At 43.7% G+C, this 18789-nt stretch overlaps 1 pseudogene; it reads left to right on the top strand.

The window, feature by feature from the left end:
• The first annotated feature begins 18222 nt into the window (after positions 1-18222).
• Positions 18223-18339, top strand: LOC126428626 (5S ribosomal RNA; annotated as a pseudogene).
• The last annotated feature ends 450 nt before the right edge of the window (positions 18340-18789 follow it).

Below are 18789 nucleotides of genomic sequence, written 5' to 3'. Positions count from 1 at the left end.
TGTTTCATATAATTATTGACCGAATTGAAAACTTTTAAATGCTGTCATAATGCATTGTTCATGACGTGTAATCTTACGTTAAAAATTTAACAGAATAAGGCAAGTATTATACACTACTGGCAATTAAAATTGCTACATCACGAAGATGACGTGCTACAGACGCGAAATTTAACCGACAGGAAGAAGATGCTGTGGTAAATGATTGGATTTTCAGAGCATTCACACAAGGTTGGCGCCGTTGGCGACACCTACAACTTGCTGACATGAGGAAAGATTCCAACCCATTTCTCATACACAAACAACACTTGACCGGCGTTGCCTGGTGAAACGTTGTTGTGATGCCTCGTGTAAGGAGGAAAAATGCGTACCATCACGTTTCCGACTTTGCTGAAGGCCGGATTGTAGCCTATCGCGATTGCGGTTTATCGTATCGCGACATTGCTGATGACGTTGGTCGAGATCCAATGACTGTTAGCAGAATATGGAATCGGTGGGTTCTGGACGGTAATACGGAACGCCGTGCTGGATCCCAACGGCCTCGTATCACTAGCAGTCGAGATGACAGGCACCTTATCCGCATGGCTGTAACGGATCGTGCAGCCACGTCTCGATCCCTGAGTCAACAGATGGGAACGTTTGCAAGACAACAACCATCTGCACGAACAGTTCGACGACGTTTGCAGCATCAGGGGCTACCAACTCGGAGACCGTGGCTGCGATTACCCTTCACGCTGCATTACAGACAAGAGCGCCTGCGATGGTGTACTCAACGGCGAACCTGGGTGCACGAATGGCAAAACGTCATTTTTTCGGATGAATCAAGGTTCTGTTTACAGCATCATGATGGTCGCATTCGTGTTTGGCGACATCGCGGTGAACGCACATTGGAAGCGTGTATTCGTCATCGCCATACTGGCGTATCACCCGACGTGATGGTATGGGGTGCCATTGGTTACACATATCGGTGACCTCTTGTTCGCATTGACGGCACGTTGAGCAGTGGACGTTACATTTCAGACGTGTTACGATCCGTGGCGTTACCCTTCATTCGATCCCAGCGAAACCCTACATTTCAGCAGGATAACGCACGAGCGCATGTTGCAGGTGCTGTACGGGCATTTCTGGATACAGAAAATGTTCGACTGCTGCCCTGGCCAGCACATTCTTCAGATCTCTCCCCAATTGAAAACGCCTGGTCAATGGTGACCGAGCAACTGGCTTGTCACAATACGCCAGTCACTACTCTCGATGAACTGTGGTATCGTGTTGAAGCTGGATGGGCGTCTGTACCTCTACACGTCATCCAAGCTCTGTTTGATTCAATGCCCAGGCGTATCAAGGCCGTTATTACGGCCAGAGGTGGTTGTCCTGGATACTGATTTCTCAGTATCTATGCACCCAAATCAAGTGAAAATGTAATCACATGTCAGTTCTAGTATAATATGTTTGTTCAATGAATATCCGTTTATCATCTGCATTTCTTCTTGGTGTAGCAATTTTAATGGCGAGTAGTGTAGTCTGTAACTGATGCATTGTGACTCAGAGCGTGCAAATAACGCAGATTCTAGTCATCCAGTATTTGAGAGTGAGAGGATTTTGCAACTTTAGACGAAATTTTAAACCGTTTCGAAACTTTTTTTGTCGTCATCCCAAAATAAACAATGAAATGGTAAAACGTTTTTTTCGCTTGCCACATTTCCGCTGTGCGTGGTCACGGGGGCTCAGTTGGACGCAGGAATCATCGCTGAAGACAATTCTCCTCTAGGTGATGAGATTACAAGCCGAAGACGAGTCTGGAAACACCTCCAACAGCCATCGGATTCCTGATTGTCGCCCGCTATACGGCGCGACAACTAAGAATTATGGTTTGAGGTACCATATCTTTTCATGGCTGGATCCGAGGCACAGTTACAGTAATGCGATGCGTCACCGTCTGCTTACATTTCAGCAAGATAATGCAGCAGTTTCTTCTGCTTGCCTTCGTGCAAGAGAAACCCTACCTCGGCCAGCAAAGTCTCTGGATCTCTCCTTAATTGAGAATATTTGGAGTATTACGGGCAGGGCCCTCCAACCAGCTACGTTTTTTGAAATGGAACCCCGTTAGTTTTGTTAGCACATCTGAACATATAAACAAATACGTAATCAGTGCCGTTTGTTGCATTGTAAAATGTTAATTACATCCGGAGATATTGTAACCTAAAGCTGACGCTTGAAACCTCCGACGTTCAGTTGCGTGTTGTAACAAACACGGGCCACAGTCGGCGAACAGCATCTGCAGGGACATGTTTACGATGAAGACCGTGTTTACGAGTGTGGCTGTAGTGCACTGTTGTGGTTCGGTCTAGCTGTCGCAGTGTCCGCATGTAGCGCTTGCTGCTATTGGTATCCTGCTTTCGTCTCCGCACGCAGACCAACTGTAGTACACTGTGTTACCAGACGTCTGTGATAGTGTAGTGTTGTTGGAACTGTGACCATGGTGTATTCGAACTCTGAAAAGGCGGAGATGATGCTCATGTATAGCTAGTGTCGACGAAATGCAGCCGAAGCCTGCAGGGTGTATGCAGAACGGTAAACGGACAGAGAGCATCCAACGTCCCGCACATGGCAATAGATCTACCGCCAACTGTATGCAACAGGAATGGTCGTAGCACGCAAACGGGTCCGTAACAGGCCCGTCAGAGGAGAAGCGGGTGCAGTTGGTGTGTTAGCTGCTGTTGCCATGAACCCACACATGAGTACACGGGACATTGCGAGAGCCGGTGGACTGAGTCAAAGTAGTGACATGCGCATTCTGCATCGTCACCGCTTTCACCCGTTTCATGTGTCGCTACATCAGCAATTACATGGTGATGACTTTAATCATCGAGTGCAATTCTGTCAATGGACATTAACAGAGAATGCGTTGCAGTTCTACCTGTTTACCGATGAAGCGGGTTACACAAACCACGGGGCAGTGAATCTACGGAACACGCATTACTGGTCCGTGGACAACCCTCGCTGGCTCAGACAGGTAGAGCGACAGCGACCGTGAACTGTAAATGTATGGTGCGGAATCATTGGCGACCACATCATTGGTCCTCACTTCATTGCAGGGGCCCAAACAGCTGCAACATACATAGCGTTTCTACAGAATGATCTGCCAACGTTGCTCGAAAATGTCCCACTGGAAACGCGTCGACGTATGTGGTATCAGCATGATGGTGCACCTGCACATTCCGCAATTAACACTAGGCTGACCCTTGACAGGATGTTCGACGGGCGTTTCATAGGACGTGGAGAACTCATAAATTGGCCAGCCCGTTCTTCTGATCTTACACCTCTGTACTTCTTTCTGTGGGGTACGTTAAAGGAGAATGTGTACCGTGATTTGCCTACAACCCCAGAGGATATGAAACAACGTATTGTGGCAGCCCGCGGCGACATTACACCAGATGTACTGCGGCGTGTACGACATTCATTACGCCAGAGATTGCAATTGTGTGCAGCAAATGATGGCCACCACATTGAACATCTATTGGCCTGACATGTCGGGACACACTCTATTCCACTCCGTAATTGAAAACGGAAACCACGTGTTTACGTGTACCTCACCCCTCATGGTAATGTACATGTGCGTCAGTGAAAAACACCAATAAAAAGGTGTTAGCATGTGGGCGTAATGTGCTGTTCCAGTCTCTTCTGTACCTAAGGTCCATCACCGTTCCCTTTGGATCCCTACGTAATTCGGTGATCTCCGATACACACGATCGAACAGCGGAGGAGTGGTACTCAAGCGTCAACTTTAGGTTACAATATCTCCGGATGTAATTAACATTTTACAATGCAACAAACGGCACTGATTACGTATTTGCTTATATGTTCAGATGTGCTAACAAAACTAACGGGGTTCCATTTCAAAAAACGTAGGTTTGTGTTAAAAAACATACTTCCGTGCATTTTTGTATGGATTGTATTAACCAATTACACTAGCCCCTCTCCTCACGTTCGGTCTGTGGAATCGATTCGTCAGTATTTGATGTGGTTTACGAAATATATCCAGCGGTAATGTTAGGTGACGCACCCTGTATATAAATGACCTAGTAGATAGTGTCGGAAGTTCCATGCGGCTTTTCGCAGATGATGCTGTAGTATACAGAAAAGTTGCAGCATTAGAAAATTGCAGCGAACTGCAGAAAGATCTGCAGCGGATAGGCACTTGGTGCAGGAAGTGGCAACTGACCCTTAACACAGACAAATCTAATGTATTGCGAATACATAGAAAGAAGAATCCATTATTGTATGATTATATGATAGCGGAACAAACGCTGATAGCAGTTACTTCTGTAAAATATCTGGGAGTATGCGTACTAACGATCTGAAGTGGAATGATTGTATAAAATTAATTGTTGGTAAGGCGCGTGCCGGATTGAGATTCATTGGGAGAGTCCTTAGAAAATGTAGTCCATTAACAAAGGAGGTGGCTTACAAAACACTCGTACGACCTATACTTGAGTATTGCTCATCAGTGTGGGATCCGTACCAGGTCGGGTTGACAGAGAAGGTAGAGAAAATTCAAAGAAGAGGGGCGCGTTTCGTCACAGGGTTATTTGGTAAGCGTAAGCGTGATAGCTTTATGGAGATGTTTAGCAAACTCAAGTTGCAGACTCTGCAAGAGAGGTGCTCTGCATCGCGGTGTAGCTTGCTGTCCAGGTTTCGAGAGGGTGCGTTTCTGCATGAGGTATCGAATATATTGCTTCCCCCTACTTATACCTCCCGACGAGATCACTAATGTAAAATTAGATTGATTCGAGCGCGCACGGAGGCTTTCCGGCAGTCGTTCTTCCTGCGAACCATACGCGACTGGAACAGGAAAGGGAGATAATGACAGTGGCACGTAAAGTGCCCTCCGCCACACACCGTTGGGTGGCTGTAGATGTAGATGTAGAAAAAAGGGACGGTGCGAGTAGTTGGCATCCCGACTAACTGCGCCAGCTTATACAGTCGGAAAGCGGAGCAAAACGGAGATTCCTGAGGGGTTTTACGCAATTGAACATTGACGAACTCATAAATAACGTTTATAATAACAGGAGAGCCACCGTATCTGATATCATTGGCGTGAAGAAAAACGAGGTGGATTCGCTATCTAATGCGAACTTTAAAATTTGAGAAAAGGTCATGATATTGGCTGTGATAAGCTATTATCCCATAGCCAGGGAGTACAACAAACTGCTTGGACAAGCCTTGGTTAACAAACACATAGTGGCGGAACCGCATGGACTCATTAACATTCACAAAGGCAACTCACCGAAAATGACCAAACTATTACGTAAGACGTGGTTGAGGGCTACCAAAATCATTATATCGTATTGCAGGAAATGTAACAACATTTGAATCACTCTCGATTTGTGAACTACTACTACACGCATGGCTAGATCTCACAAAGAAAAAAGTTAGATTCGAAAGAAAAGTGTGACAAAAAAAGGGATATCAAATGTCTACTAGCAAAGATTAAGACAATTTAGCACACTCTCATACCTTACGTGTACTGACAACATATCTCACACGAATACTTGTTAATCACCGTAGCTCTGGTAGCAGTATCAAAGAAACTACCCAAAATTCATAAAATAACGGAATAAAAAAAACTCATACACTGCTTTTGTTTTCTTAGCAAATATTTAACACCCTTAACCAACAGCAAAATTATGAATTTCTACTTGTTAATCCGCACTCCCCCCCCCCCCCCCCCCATGAACCATGGACCTTGCAGTTGGTGGGAGGCTTGCGTGCCTCAGCGATACAGATGCCGTACCGTAGGTGCAACCACAACGGAGGGCTATCTGTTGAGAGGCCAGACAAACGTGTGGTTCCTGAAGAGGGGCAGCAGCCTTTTCAGTAGTTGCATGGGCAACAGTCTGGATGATTGACTGATCTGGCCTTGTAACAATAACCAAAACGGCCTTGCTGTTCTGGTACTGCGAACGGCTGAAAGCAAGGGGAAACTACAGCCGCAACTTTTCCCGAGGGCATGTAGCTTTACTGTATAGTTAAATGATGATGGCGTCCTCTTGGGTAAAATATTCCGGAGGTAAAATAGTCCCCCATTCGGATCTCCAGGCGGGGACTACCCAGGAGGACATTGTTATCAGGAGAAAGAAAAATAGCGTTCTACGGATCGGAGCGTGGAATGTCAGATCCCTTAATCGGGCAGGTAGGTTAGAAAATTTAGAAAAGGAAATGGCTAGGTTAAAGTTAGATATGGTGGAAATTATTGAAGTTCGGTGGCAGGGGGAACAAGACTTCTGGTCAGGTGAATACAGGGTTATAAATACAAAATCAAATAGGGGTAATGAGGGAGTAGGTTTAATAATGAATAAAAATAATAGGAGTGCGGGTAAGCTACTACAAACAGCATAGTGAACGTATTATAGTGGCCAAGATAGACACGAAGCCCACGACTACCACAGCAGTACAAGTTTATATTCCAACTAGCTGTGCAGATGACGAAGAGATTGATGAAATGTGTGATGAGATAGAAGAAATTATCAGATAGTGAAGGGAGACGAAAATTTTATAGTAATGGGTGACTGGAATTCGATAGTAGGAAAAGGAAGAGAGGGTAACGTGTATGTGAATATGGGATGGGGAAGGGGGGGTTAAGGGATGAAAGGAAGCCCCGTGGTAGAATTTTGCACAGAGCATAACTTAATCATAGCTAACACTAGGTTCAAGAACCGTGAAAGAAGTCTGTTCACATGGAAGAAGCCTAGAGATACTGAAAGTTTTCAGATAGCATATATGATGGAAAGACAGAGATTTAGGAACCAGGTTTTAAATTGTAAGACATTTCCAGGGGCAGATGTGGACTCTGATCACAATCTATTGGTTATTAACTGTAGATTAAAAATGAAGAATCTGCAAAAAGCTGAGAATTTAAGGAGATGGGACCTGGATAAACTGAAAGAAACAGAGGTTGTACAGAGTATCAGGGTGGGCATAAGGGAGCAATTGACAGGAATGGGGGAAATAAATACAGTAGAAGAAGAATGGGTTTTTTTGAGAGATGAAATAGTGAAGGCAGCAGAGGATCAAGTAGGTAAAAAGACGAGGGCTGTTAGAAATCGTGGGGCAACAGAATAAATATTGAATTTAATTGATGAAAGGAGAAAATATAAAAATGCAGTAAATGAAGCAGGCAGAAAGGAATATAAACGTCTCAAAAATGAGATCGACAGGAAGTGCAAAATGGCTAGGCAGGGATGGTTCGAGGAGAAATGTAAGGATGTAGAGACTTATCTCACAGGGGGTAAGATAAATACTGCCTACAGGAAAATTAAAGAGACCTTTGGAGAAAAGAGAACCACTTGTATGAATATCAGGAGCTCATATGCAGATCCACTTCTAAACAAAGAAGGGAAAGCAGAAAGGTGGAAGGAGTATATAGAGGGTCTATACAAGGGTGATGTTCTTGAGGACAATATTATGGAACTGGAAGAGGATGTAGATGTAGATGAAATGGGAGATATGGTACTGCGTGAAGAGTTTGACAGAGCACTGAAAGACCTGAGTCGAACAAGGCCCCGGGAGTAGACAGCATTCCATTAGAACTACTTATAGCCTTCGGAGAGCCAGCCCTGACAAAACTGCCGGCCGGAGTGGCGGCGCGGTTAAAGGCGCTACAGTCTGGAACCGCACGACCGCTACGGTCGCAGGTTCGAATCCTCGGGCATGGATGTGTGTGATGTCCTTAGGTTAGTTAGGTTTTAGTAGTTCTAAGTTCTAGGGGACTTATGACCACAGCAGTTGAGTCCCATAGTGCTCAGAGCCATTTGAACCACTTTGATCCTGACAAAACTCTACCATCTGGTGAGCAAGATGTATGAGATAGGTGAAATATCCTCAGACTTCAAGCAGAATATAATAATTCCAATCCCAAAGAAAGCACGTGCTGACAGATGTGAAAATTACCGCTCTATCAGTTTAATAAGTCATGGCTGCAAAATACTAACGCGAATTCTTTACAGACTAATGGAAAAACTGGTAGAAGCCGACCTCGGGGGAGATTAGTTTGGACTCCGTAGAAATGTTGGAACACGTGGGGCAATACTGACCCTACGACTTATCTTGGAAAAGATTAAGGAAAGGCAAACCCACGTTTCTAGCAACTGTAGACTTAGAGAAAGCTTTTAACAATGTTCACTGGAATACTATCTTTCTTAGGGTGGCAGGGGTAAAATATAGGGAGCGAAATGCTATTTACAATTTGTACAGAAACCAGATGGTAGTTATAAGAGTCGAGGGGCATGAAAGGGAAGCAGTGATCGGGAAAGGAGTGAGACAGGGTTGTAGCCTCTCCCCGATGTTATTCAATCTGTATATTGAGCAAGCAGTAAAGGAAACAAAAGAAAAATTCGGAGTCGGAATTAAAATCCACGGACAAGAAATAGAAACTTTGAGATTCGCCGATGACATTGTAATTCTGTCAGAGACAGCAAAGGATATGGAACAGCAGTTGAACGGAATGGGCAGTGTCGTGAAAGGAAGATGAACAACAAAAACAACAAAACGAGGATAATAGAATGTAGTCGAATTACGTGATGCTGAAGGAATTAGATTAGAAAATGAATTTAAAGTAGTAAATGAGTTTTGCTATTTAGGGAGCAAAATAACTGATGATGGTCGAAGTAGAGAGAGTATAAAATGTAGACAGAGAATGGTATGGAAAGCGTTTCTGAAGAAGGGAAGTTTGTTAATCGAGTATAAATTTAAGTGTCAGGATGTTGTTTCTGAAAGTATTTGTATGGAATGTAACCATGTATGGAAGTGAAACATGGACGATAAATAGTTTGGACAAGAGGAGAATAGAAGCTTTCGAAATGTGGTGCTACAGAAGAATGCTGAAGATTAGATGCGTAGATCATATAACTAATGTGGAGGTATTGAACAGAATTGGGGAGAAGAGAAGTTTGTGGCACAACTTGACTAGAAGAAGGGATCGGTTGGTAGAATATGTTCTGAGACATCAAGGGATCGCCAATTTAGAATTGGAGGGCAGCGTGGGGGATAAAAATCGTAGAGGGAGACCAAGAGATGAACACACTAAGCAGATTCAGAAGGATGTAGGTTGCAGTAGGTACTGGGAGATGAAGAGGCTTGCACAGGATAGAGTAGCATGGAGAGCTGCATCAAGTCAGTCTCTGGACTGAAGACCACAACAACCACAACAACAATCCGCACTCCCGGAATTGGCGGAAACATGTGCTCATGTCCACGTTACAAAGAAACTTGCATAAAATTCAACTTTATTCCATAAAAGCTAGTGTAAGAACGCAACAGCTGGACACGTTCTCTCAATTGAACAAATTTCACCAGCCATTATTCACAAATCGGAGTGCACAGCTAATGGCCTGCCCTTATTTTCAACGCTCACTGCCAAATTTACTTGTTACTTTATACCACCAAAATTATGGCAATTGAACCGGCTTCTAGCGCTTCCTCACTACACTGACCCTAAAAGACAAATGGTTCAAATGGCTCTGAGCACTATGGGACTTAACTTCTGAGGTCATCAGTCCCCTTGAACTTAGAACTACTTAAACCTAACTAACCTAAGGACATCACACACATCCATGCCCGAGGCAGGATTCGAACCTGCGACCGTAGCAGTCCCGCGGTTCCGGACTGAGCGCCTAGAACCGCTAGACCGCCGCGGCCGGCCTAAAAGACACATGGCGAACAGTATGAACGATTATGTAACTCACTTTTATACCTTTTTCCACCATACCAGCAAGAGCTCCACAGCAGCGTCTGGACCTCGCTCCAGCTCGTCTTGTGGACTTCGCAGACAACATCTCCTTGTTCAGACTGCCTGGAGGAGAATCTCTGTTATTGGCTGTAGCCACCTAACATCCTTTAGTCTCGATTCTGTCCATCTCTTATGAAGCCTTCAGGCAACCCGATTACTTAGCTTTTCTGCAGGTTGCATTTCGACAAACCCACTGTGCTTCAGCCACCTTTGGTCAGTCCTTCACCTTTCTACACCACATCACATTCATGAAAACACACGCTCATGGCACGGTATACGCAGGAAATGGTAAGAGTAACACAGATGGCTCCATTCTCATATCCAAAGGCATTATTTCATGAGTATTAGAATAGAAAAATTCTTATTATGCCACAGAGTACCACGATAATCAGTCCTGTGACGACCAAATAACATTGGCACGCAAAGTTTTAAATACACTACTGGCCACTAAAATTGCTACACCACGAACATGACGTGCTAAAGACGCGAAATTTAACCGACAGCAAGAAGATGCTGTGATCGGCAAACGATTAACTTTTCAGAGCAATCACACAAGGTTAGCGCCGGTGGCGACACCTACAACGTGCTGACACGAGGAAAGTTACGAACCGATTTCTCATACACAAACGGCAGTTGACCGGCGTTGCCTGGTGAAACATTGTTTTGATGCCTCGTGTAACGAGGAGGAATGTGTAACATCACGTTTCCGACTTTGATAAATGTCGGATTGTAGCCTATCGTGATTGCGGTTTATCGTATCGCGACATTGCTGCTCGCGTTGGTCGAGATCCAATAACTCTTCGCAGAATATGGAATCGGTGGCTTCAGGAGGGTAATACGGAACGCTGTGCTGGATCCCAACGGCCTTGTGTCACTAGCAGTCGCGATGACAGGCATCTTATCCGCATGGCTGTAACGAATCGTGCAGCCACGTCTCGATCCCTGAGTCAACAGATGGGGACGTTTGCAAGACAACAACCGTCTGCACGAACAGTTCGACGACGTTTGCAGCAGCATGGACTATCAGCTCGGAGACCATGGCTGCGGTTACCCTTGACGCTACATCACAGACAGGAGCGCCTGCGATGGTGTACTCGACGACGAACCTGCGTGCACGAATGGCAAAACTTCATTTTTTTCGGATGAATCCAGTTTCTGTTTACAGCACCATGATGGTCGCATCCACATTTGGCGTCATCGCGGTGAACGCGCATTGGAAGCGTGTATTCGTCATCGCCATACTGGCGTATCACCCGGCGTGATGGTCATTGGTTACACGTCTCGGTTACCTCTTGTTCGCATTGACGGCACTTTGAACAATGGACGTTACATTTCAGATGTGTTACGACTCGTGGCTCTATCCTTCATCCGATCCCTGGGAAACCCTACATGTCAGCAGGATAATGCACGACCACATGTTGCAGGTCCTGTACGGGACTTTCTGGATACAGAAAATGTTCGACTGCTGTCCAGGCAGCACATTCTCCAGATCTCTCGCCAACTGAAAACGTCTGGTCAATGGTGGCCGAGCAACTGGCTCGTCACAATACGGCAGTCAGTACTCTTGATGAACTGTGGTATCGTGTTGAAGCTGCATGGGCAGCTGTACCTGTACACGCCATCCAAGCTCTGTTTGACTCAATGCCCAGGCGTATCAAGTCTGTTATTACGGCCAGCGGTGGTTGCTCTGGGTACTGATTTCTCAGTATCTATGAAACCAAACTGCGTGAAATTGTAATCACATGTCAGTTCAAGTATAATATATTTGTCCAATGAATACGCGTTTATCATCTGCATTTCTTCTTGGTGTAACAATTTTAATGGCTAGTAGTGTAGAACGTACTAAAAGCAGCGGTTCGATACGATCAAAAATTCGAACTACGCAGACGTTCATCACCGGGTCCAAGTGCCATTAGCTTTCCTGAGAAGAAACATCCAGGATAACATCGCTGTAATCGCCAACTGGGAGTGAATGCGTTGGCACAAGTTTTATTTCATATTAGGCCTTTCAGAAATAAGTACTGATTTTTTGTGGGATTACAGGTTGGATTTAGGCAACATTTTTAAGTACAGGACTATGGGATCTGTGGCTCATTGTTAGTGCGCTCTACAACACCAAAGCACATTCCCTTTGCCTGGAAGAAACAGCACTGTACACTGTGATCATCATCATAATCCTTTCAAGGATTATGCTGTTGCCTGTTCCAAACTCACAAACAATATCATCCCCATCTTTTTATAGGTCTTCCAATATCTCTTTTCCCACTCTGCTTGTAATTCAGCATCTTCTGAGGAATTCTGTGACCTGCCATTCTCATGAAGTGTTGTTTCCAATCTTCACGATATTTTTGAATTTGTTCATTCATGCTGAAAATATTTAATTTTTTTTTATATCTCCTTTCTAATTATATCTCTTGGTGTGCAGCCCTTCTTCTTTTCCAGGAACCTCATTTCTGTTGTCTGCATTTTATTTTATTTTCTATTTTCTTTTTTTGTGGTAACCCAGCTTTCGCTTCGGTAGGATAACTCCGGAACCGCCATTACTTTACGTTTTTTGGTTTCTTTTTGTACTTTACGGCCTAATGTTCCGCTATTGGTTCTACAGACAGCTTGGAATATGTCTTTTTTATTTTGAATATCAGGGTCCAAATCAAAACTTATACCACAGCCAAATAAGAGATTTGACAGACTTGTTCTGAAACTGAATTATCCAAAACAATTTTTGGTCCATGTATTTTACTCGGAACGCCATTATTCTTGTTTTACTACCGAGAAATTTAAAGTTGTACTTTTTGCAAATTTCGTTTAGCTGGTGTTCTGATCTTTGGAGTTCATCCTCATTCTTTTGAATAGTAACATTGCGATTACTGCAGCAAATGCTCGAAGCGTGCGCCGTTGACTTGATGGCGCACCCCAAGCTGGCGAACCATGGAACGGTGGACATTGGGTAATGTTTCACTGGCTTGATCTCGGACGTCTCCTGCAGCAAGGGCAATTCGAGCTACGCGTTCTTCTACAGTGTTTGCAGGAGTCTCAACCACAAGAGCCTTCACGTGGCTCCAAAGTCGTGTGATATCTGGGGATCTTGCAGGGAAGTGAACAGGTCTACTACTACGTCCAATCCAGCGTCCAGAATATTATCTGTCCGAGAATCTTCTCACTCGATTTGTGCAATGGGAAGGCGCTGCAGCATGCTGGAAGAACATTCGTCTTGTGGTTCGAAGCGGAACATCTTCGAGAAGACCGGAAATCACGTGTTCGAGAAATACGCAACCAGTTAGTGTGGTAGGATGTAAGACCCCACTACTTGATTGAGAATAATTCCAGGCCAAACATTAACTGAAAATCATTCCTGAAAATGGTGGACAGCCGTACCTCGAGGTCTTTCACAAGACCTGTAAACTCCCTATTATATGAAATTTAGCCCAGCTTTACCTCCCACTCCATAAAAATTTAAGTATTACAGAAACAATGTTTTCACAAAATGTTATGCAACCTACACTGGTAATCTAACCTTTGACTAAATAGAACCTAATTTGAAGTGAACTATAAGCGATCTGAATGCAATATCTCTTTATGTTAAATACGCAACGGAAGTAAAACAATTATCTGCCCTCATAAAAATTTCGATTTACTTCGCGTCTTGATAACATTTTTGCAGATTTAACGAAAGGACAGCAGCAAACACAACGCAGGCCAAACAAATATTCAAACTGTTGCATACCACATGACGCAATGTCGTAATGCGTAACGATAAACAGTGTTGTGGAGAGAGTAACTTTTCCTATGAAATGATGCTCCAAGACAATGATTTTCAAATGAAGTATGTATTCAAAAATACAGCAGAACTTCGCGTGATCCTCATACACAACATTGGTCTCAACGATACTACGCTTAACAAAATGAACATTGATTTGAAAAGGGTACAATGTTAACAGAGAATTTCTATAAAAATGTTGATATCTTAATGCATGATTCAGTGAAATGGGATGGTCTTTCTCTGAGCTTTGAGTAAATGAACCAAGTTAACTAGCTGTCAATAATCATTTTTACAAATTAGGTGCGCGGTGCAGCAATCTTTCCTCAAAGTTCTTCTCTTCAGAAAAAGAAATTAACGTTATTCAAAACTGAAATTTCTTTCGCCTTTCAGTATGTACTGCATATTCATCCTTGCTGTCCTTTACAATAAGTCTTTCTTCATCTAATAGATACCATCACAACTCAACACAGCAGTACTGAATAAATCCATCACACTTCAGCTAAGAATGTATCAGACTGTGCGGAGGCAAAGACTGTGCCACAGCAAGACCAAAGACTGTTTAACAGTAAAGTAAATTGCCCTTCCTCTGACGTGCACATCGATAACTTACAAAAACCAAAGTGACATGCCCACTTTACAGACAGTACACGGGAGTTGCGATTGTCGAACATTTCTCCGCGGGTGGAAGCCGATTCATCAGTCCACAGAATAATGTTGCGAAGTAGGGAATTAGCATTCCTTGCTGCGAAAACGACTCCGCAAAGTCGTTCCCAATTGGAAAATTCAGTGGTAGAAGGTCGTGTACCTTACACAGCCGGGGTGGGGAGGGGGGACGGGGGAGGGGGGTGACTACTATCATCACACAGAGTTTTCTCCTAACGCTGTTAGAACTAACATTTAGAGCTTGAACAACGGAGCGTCCGCCGACAGAGACTGTATTACTCGTTTCTCGAAACCAGGATTGCGCACCGTCCGTGGTCGACCGCGATGCAGGAAAATCTCCCTCTAATGTGTCCCTCTCATGCAGGCGACGATCCACAGCATCAAATGTTCTCTGATTTGGTATTCGGCTATTTGGATGACGTTCAGTGTGCAAACACCGTGCCCCTACTATAGTTCCTGCAGCACCAAAAGTGCATAACTAAATTGCACGTCACACGTCCCTTGTCATATGCATGATAGTGGAAGTAAACAATCTTTTTACATCTCCTTTTCAGCTGGACCCGCAGCATAGATTACGTCGTAATATGACATTTTGTTGGGAATACGAGGTGTCACAATAAAGTAGTGAGACTGATTTTCTTTGCCAGGTGTGGCAACCCTGCAGGTTTTCGTAGGCACAATATCATTGACCTTGGTCTATAAGCTGCTTCTAGTCCAAGCGGCACATCTATGCAACTGCTCAGTTGTCAGTTGCACTGTAATAAGTTAACACGTGTCTGTGTCTCTCGTCACGGAAATGGAACCGCATAATATTGCGCAACGGTATGCCATTTCTTTTTGCGTTAAATTGAGTCAAAACGCGACGACAACTTACGGTAAGCTTCAGAAGGCTTTTGGAAACGAGATTATGTCAAGAGCTCAAGTTTTTCGTTGGCATAAAATGTTTAGTGAAGACAGAATGAATGTTTGATGAAGACCGCAGTGGACGAGCATCAACCTCACTGACAGATGTCAACTTGGGTGCGTGAATTCATACGAACTGATCTAAGATTATCCGTGAAAATGATTGCAGAAGAACTGAACATCAATCGAGAAACGGTTCGTCTAATCATAACTGAAGATCTTAGAATGAGAAAGATTTGTGCAAAAATGGTCCCCAAAAATCTCACATCACAAGAGCGAGAAACACGAAAAAATGTGGCAGCCGATCTGTTAGAGCAAACGGAAATCAATCCAGAATGGTTGAGCCGTGTTATCACTGGTGACGAAAGGGTTTTTTCAGTGCGATCCAGTGACAAAACGCCAAAGTTCGCAATGGTGCTCAAAGGGACCACTCAAACCAAAGAAAGCTCGCCTGTCAAAATCAAAAGTGAAATGCATGGCCGATCGCAGTGGCCTAGCGGTTGCAGGCACTTCAGCCTGGAACCGCGCGACCGCTACGGTCGCAGGTTCGCATCCTGCCTCGGGCATGGATGTGTGTGATGTCCTTAGGTTAGTTAGGTTTAAGTAGTTCTGAGTTCTAGGGAACTGATGACAACAGCTGTTAAGTCCCATAGTGCTCAGAGCCATTTGAATCATTTGAAATGCATGCTTGTGCGCTTCTTTGATTCCATGGGAATTGTTCATAAAGAGTGGGTGCCTGCTGGACAAAGTTAACCAATACTGCTACAAAGAAATTTTAGAAAGACTTCGTAAAAGAGTTCTTCGTGTCCGTGCCAACATTGCATTGGATGCTGCATGATGATAATGCGCCATCCCATACTGCTCTATCAGCACAGCAATTTTTTCATCAAAACGATTTTCAGTATTGCCACAGCCACCTTATTCACCAGATATCGCTCCGTGCGACTTTTTTTCTATTTCCAAGAGTCAAAACGGCGGTCAAGGGACACCATTTTCAAACTACACAAGATGCCCAAAAAGCTGTGACGAGGGTCTTGGAGGATATAACAGAAGATGAGTTCCAGAAATGTTACCACCAATGGCAGAAGCGCTGCTTAAAGTGTGTGCAATCAGAAGGGAACTACTTTGAAGGAGACAACACTAAACTTGACTAAAACGGTAAGCAACATTTTTTTCACATCAGTCTGATTACTTTATTGTCGCACCTCGTAATTCCAGGTAAGCCGCAAATGGTTTAGTTATTAATCCTCCTCCTTTACTACAACCTTGTTTCGACTGTAGCGCCATTCTGAAGTAAACTTATGGATGTTACATTTGACCAGTATCCTTACGTTTATAAAAGTTGCACAGAAGTATCAGTTTGCACAGATATTTACATTTAACTGGAATGTCCACAGTGGCTTAGTTGCTAGCGTTGCCGCGTCTGGATCACAGGGTCCCGGGTTCGATTCCCGGCCGCGTTTGGGATTTTTCTCTGCCCGGGGACTGGGTGTTTGTGTTGTCCTCATCATTTCATCATCATCATCATTCGTGACAGTGGCTAGATTGGGTTGTGTAAAAAGTGGGAGTGTGTAAAAATTGTGCCTTGGTACGGGCGCTGATGACCGTGCAGTTACGGCCCCACATACCGATAATCATCATCATCAGTTAGTTGGAATAGAGGCCCATATTACGTCAGTGGGTAAACTGTCGGCTGTCTATTTGTTGCTAGATCGCCGTAATCAGTAAGTTGTGTCTGTATACAATTTTTTCGCGAAATACTTTTGGCAGTAAGTTGGAATGACAGTTTATTCTCGTTGATGCTTTACGTTTATTATGCAGCCTTTACTAATCAGTGATGTTAGTTGTGTTATTTTGTTGTTATTTGTATTTTGTTATTCGTATTTTGTTGTTATTTGTATATATGACTATCTTTGGTTTTCTGTTCACTGTGATTTTTATCCGTTCTCGTTTTCCAAGATGTGAACAAAATTTTCTAAATAACTTCTATGTTTGAGATCTTAGAAAACGAGAACTGGTAAACAACACTGTAACAGAAAAACCAAAGATAGATGTGAAAAATAACAATAGAAATGAAACGCAGCTAACATGACTATCGCGAAGTCTGCACTGTAGACACAAAGCGTCATCGAGAATAAACTGTCATTCCAACTGCCAAAAGCGTTTTGCGAAAAAATTCTATACAAACAAAACTTACGCGATTATAGCGATTCAGCAACAAATAGAGAGTCGACAGTTTAGTCACTGATGCGCTATGCGTATCTATTCCGAGCAGATGTAAGTATGTACGCAAACTGACATTTCTGTACAATTTTTATAAACATAAGGATACTCACAAGGATACTGACGAAATGTTACATCTACAGGTTTACTTCAGAGTGGCGCTACAGCCGAAACAAGCTTGTAGTAAAGGAGGAGAATTAGTAATTGAACCGTTTGCAGCTTGCCTGGAATTATTTAATATAAAATATTTTTACATTTGATTTGTTCCAGAACACATTACCTTACCTTCGGTACAATACTTGATTGTGAATTACGTTGAAGTGGACTCGAGGTACATAAACAACAGCTCACTTCACGCACACGACATCGAATGCTGATTAAGGCGAGTAGTACAGAGTTTCCTCGCTAGGGCGCGGCTATAATTGAGAACAAATGACACTAGACATCGTACGTAGCGCTGGTTATCGGACTATCAGGCGTACCGACGGCTTTTCGAGATCGTCTTCCGTCGTAAATATGACCCCATGTTCGTATACTTAAAATGACTGGCTATATCCAACCCGTCATCCCACAAAAAAGTATATTTATTTCCGAAACACCCGTATTTGTTTAGCGCTTGCAGACATTCCTTCCTGGACATTGCAGCTATGTTCTCAGTCCAGTTTAGTTCACCAACTATTACTATTACTATTACTCCTAGACATGGTTCCCAACAGTTGAGTACTAACCCTCGGAGGGGTAAAATGAAATTTTCTGATAGTAAAAAATTAAACGATTCCATTCTGTTTCAGTCACTAAACTAAATTATTTTCAAAAGATTATTATTATTTTCACAATTTTGTAAGACTTTAATGCTGATTATGTAAGTTACCAATAATTAGTAACATTTGGCAACGGCCTTGCCGCAGTGAATACACCGGTTCCCGTGAGATCACCGAAGTTAAACGCTGTCGGGCGTGGTCGGCACTTTGATGGGTGACCATCCAGCCGCCATGCGCTGTTGCCATTTTTCGGGGTGCACTCAGCCTCGAGATGCCAACTGAGGAGCTACTCGATTGAATAGTACCGGCTTCGGTCAAGAATACCATCATAACGACCGGGAGAGCGGTGTGCTGACCACACGCCCCTCCTATCCGCATCCTCCTGGGTGGCGGGGTAGGCCACTCGTGGCCTGAAGACGGAGTGTTTTTTTAAATTGGTAACATTAATGCGGTGGATGTTACAGGTTCCTCACACAGTCGACATACTACACACATGTGTTGTGCTTTGTCCCGTACATCGCTGATGATGAAAGTGAGACATATGCGTAACATTCGGTAAATATCTGAAAAAAATGTCATCTCCAAATTGTAGATAGTACCTGCAGTAGTCCAGAAATGGCTTCATTACTCGCTTCGAAACAGATAAATGAACTAACTGACAGCACGACACAGCAGTAACTACATAAGGGCTATTG

This window comes from Schistocerca serialis, chromosome 12 (assembly GCF_023864345.2).
Source record: "Schistocerca serialis cubense isolate TAMUIC-IGC-003099 chromosome 12, iqSchSeri2.2, whole genome shotgun sequence".
NCBI classification, from domain to species: Eukaryota; Metazoa; Arthropoda; class Insecta; order Orthoptera; family Acrididae; genus Schistocerca; species Schistocerca serialis.
The sequence above is the reverse complement of the archived record's forward strand: the minus strand, read 5'-3'. Positions and strand labels throughout refer to the sequence as shown.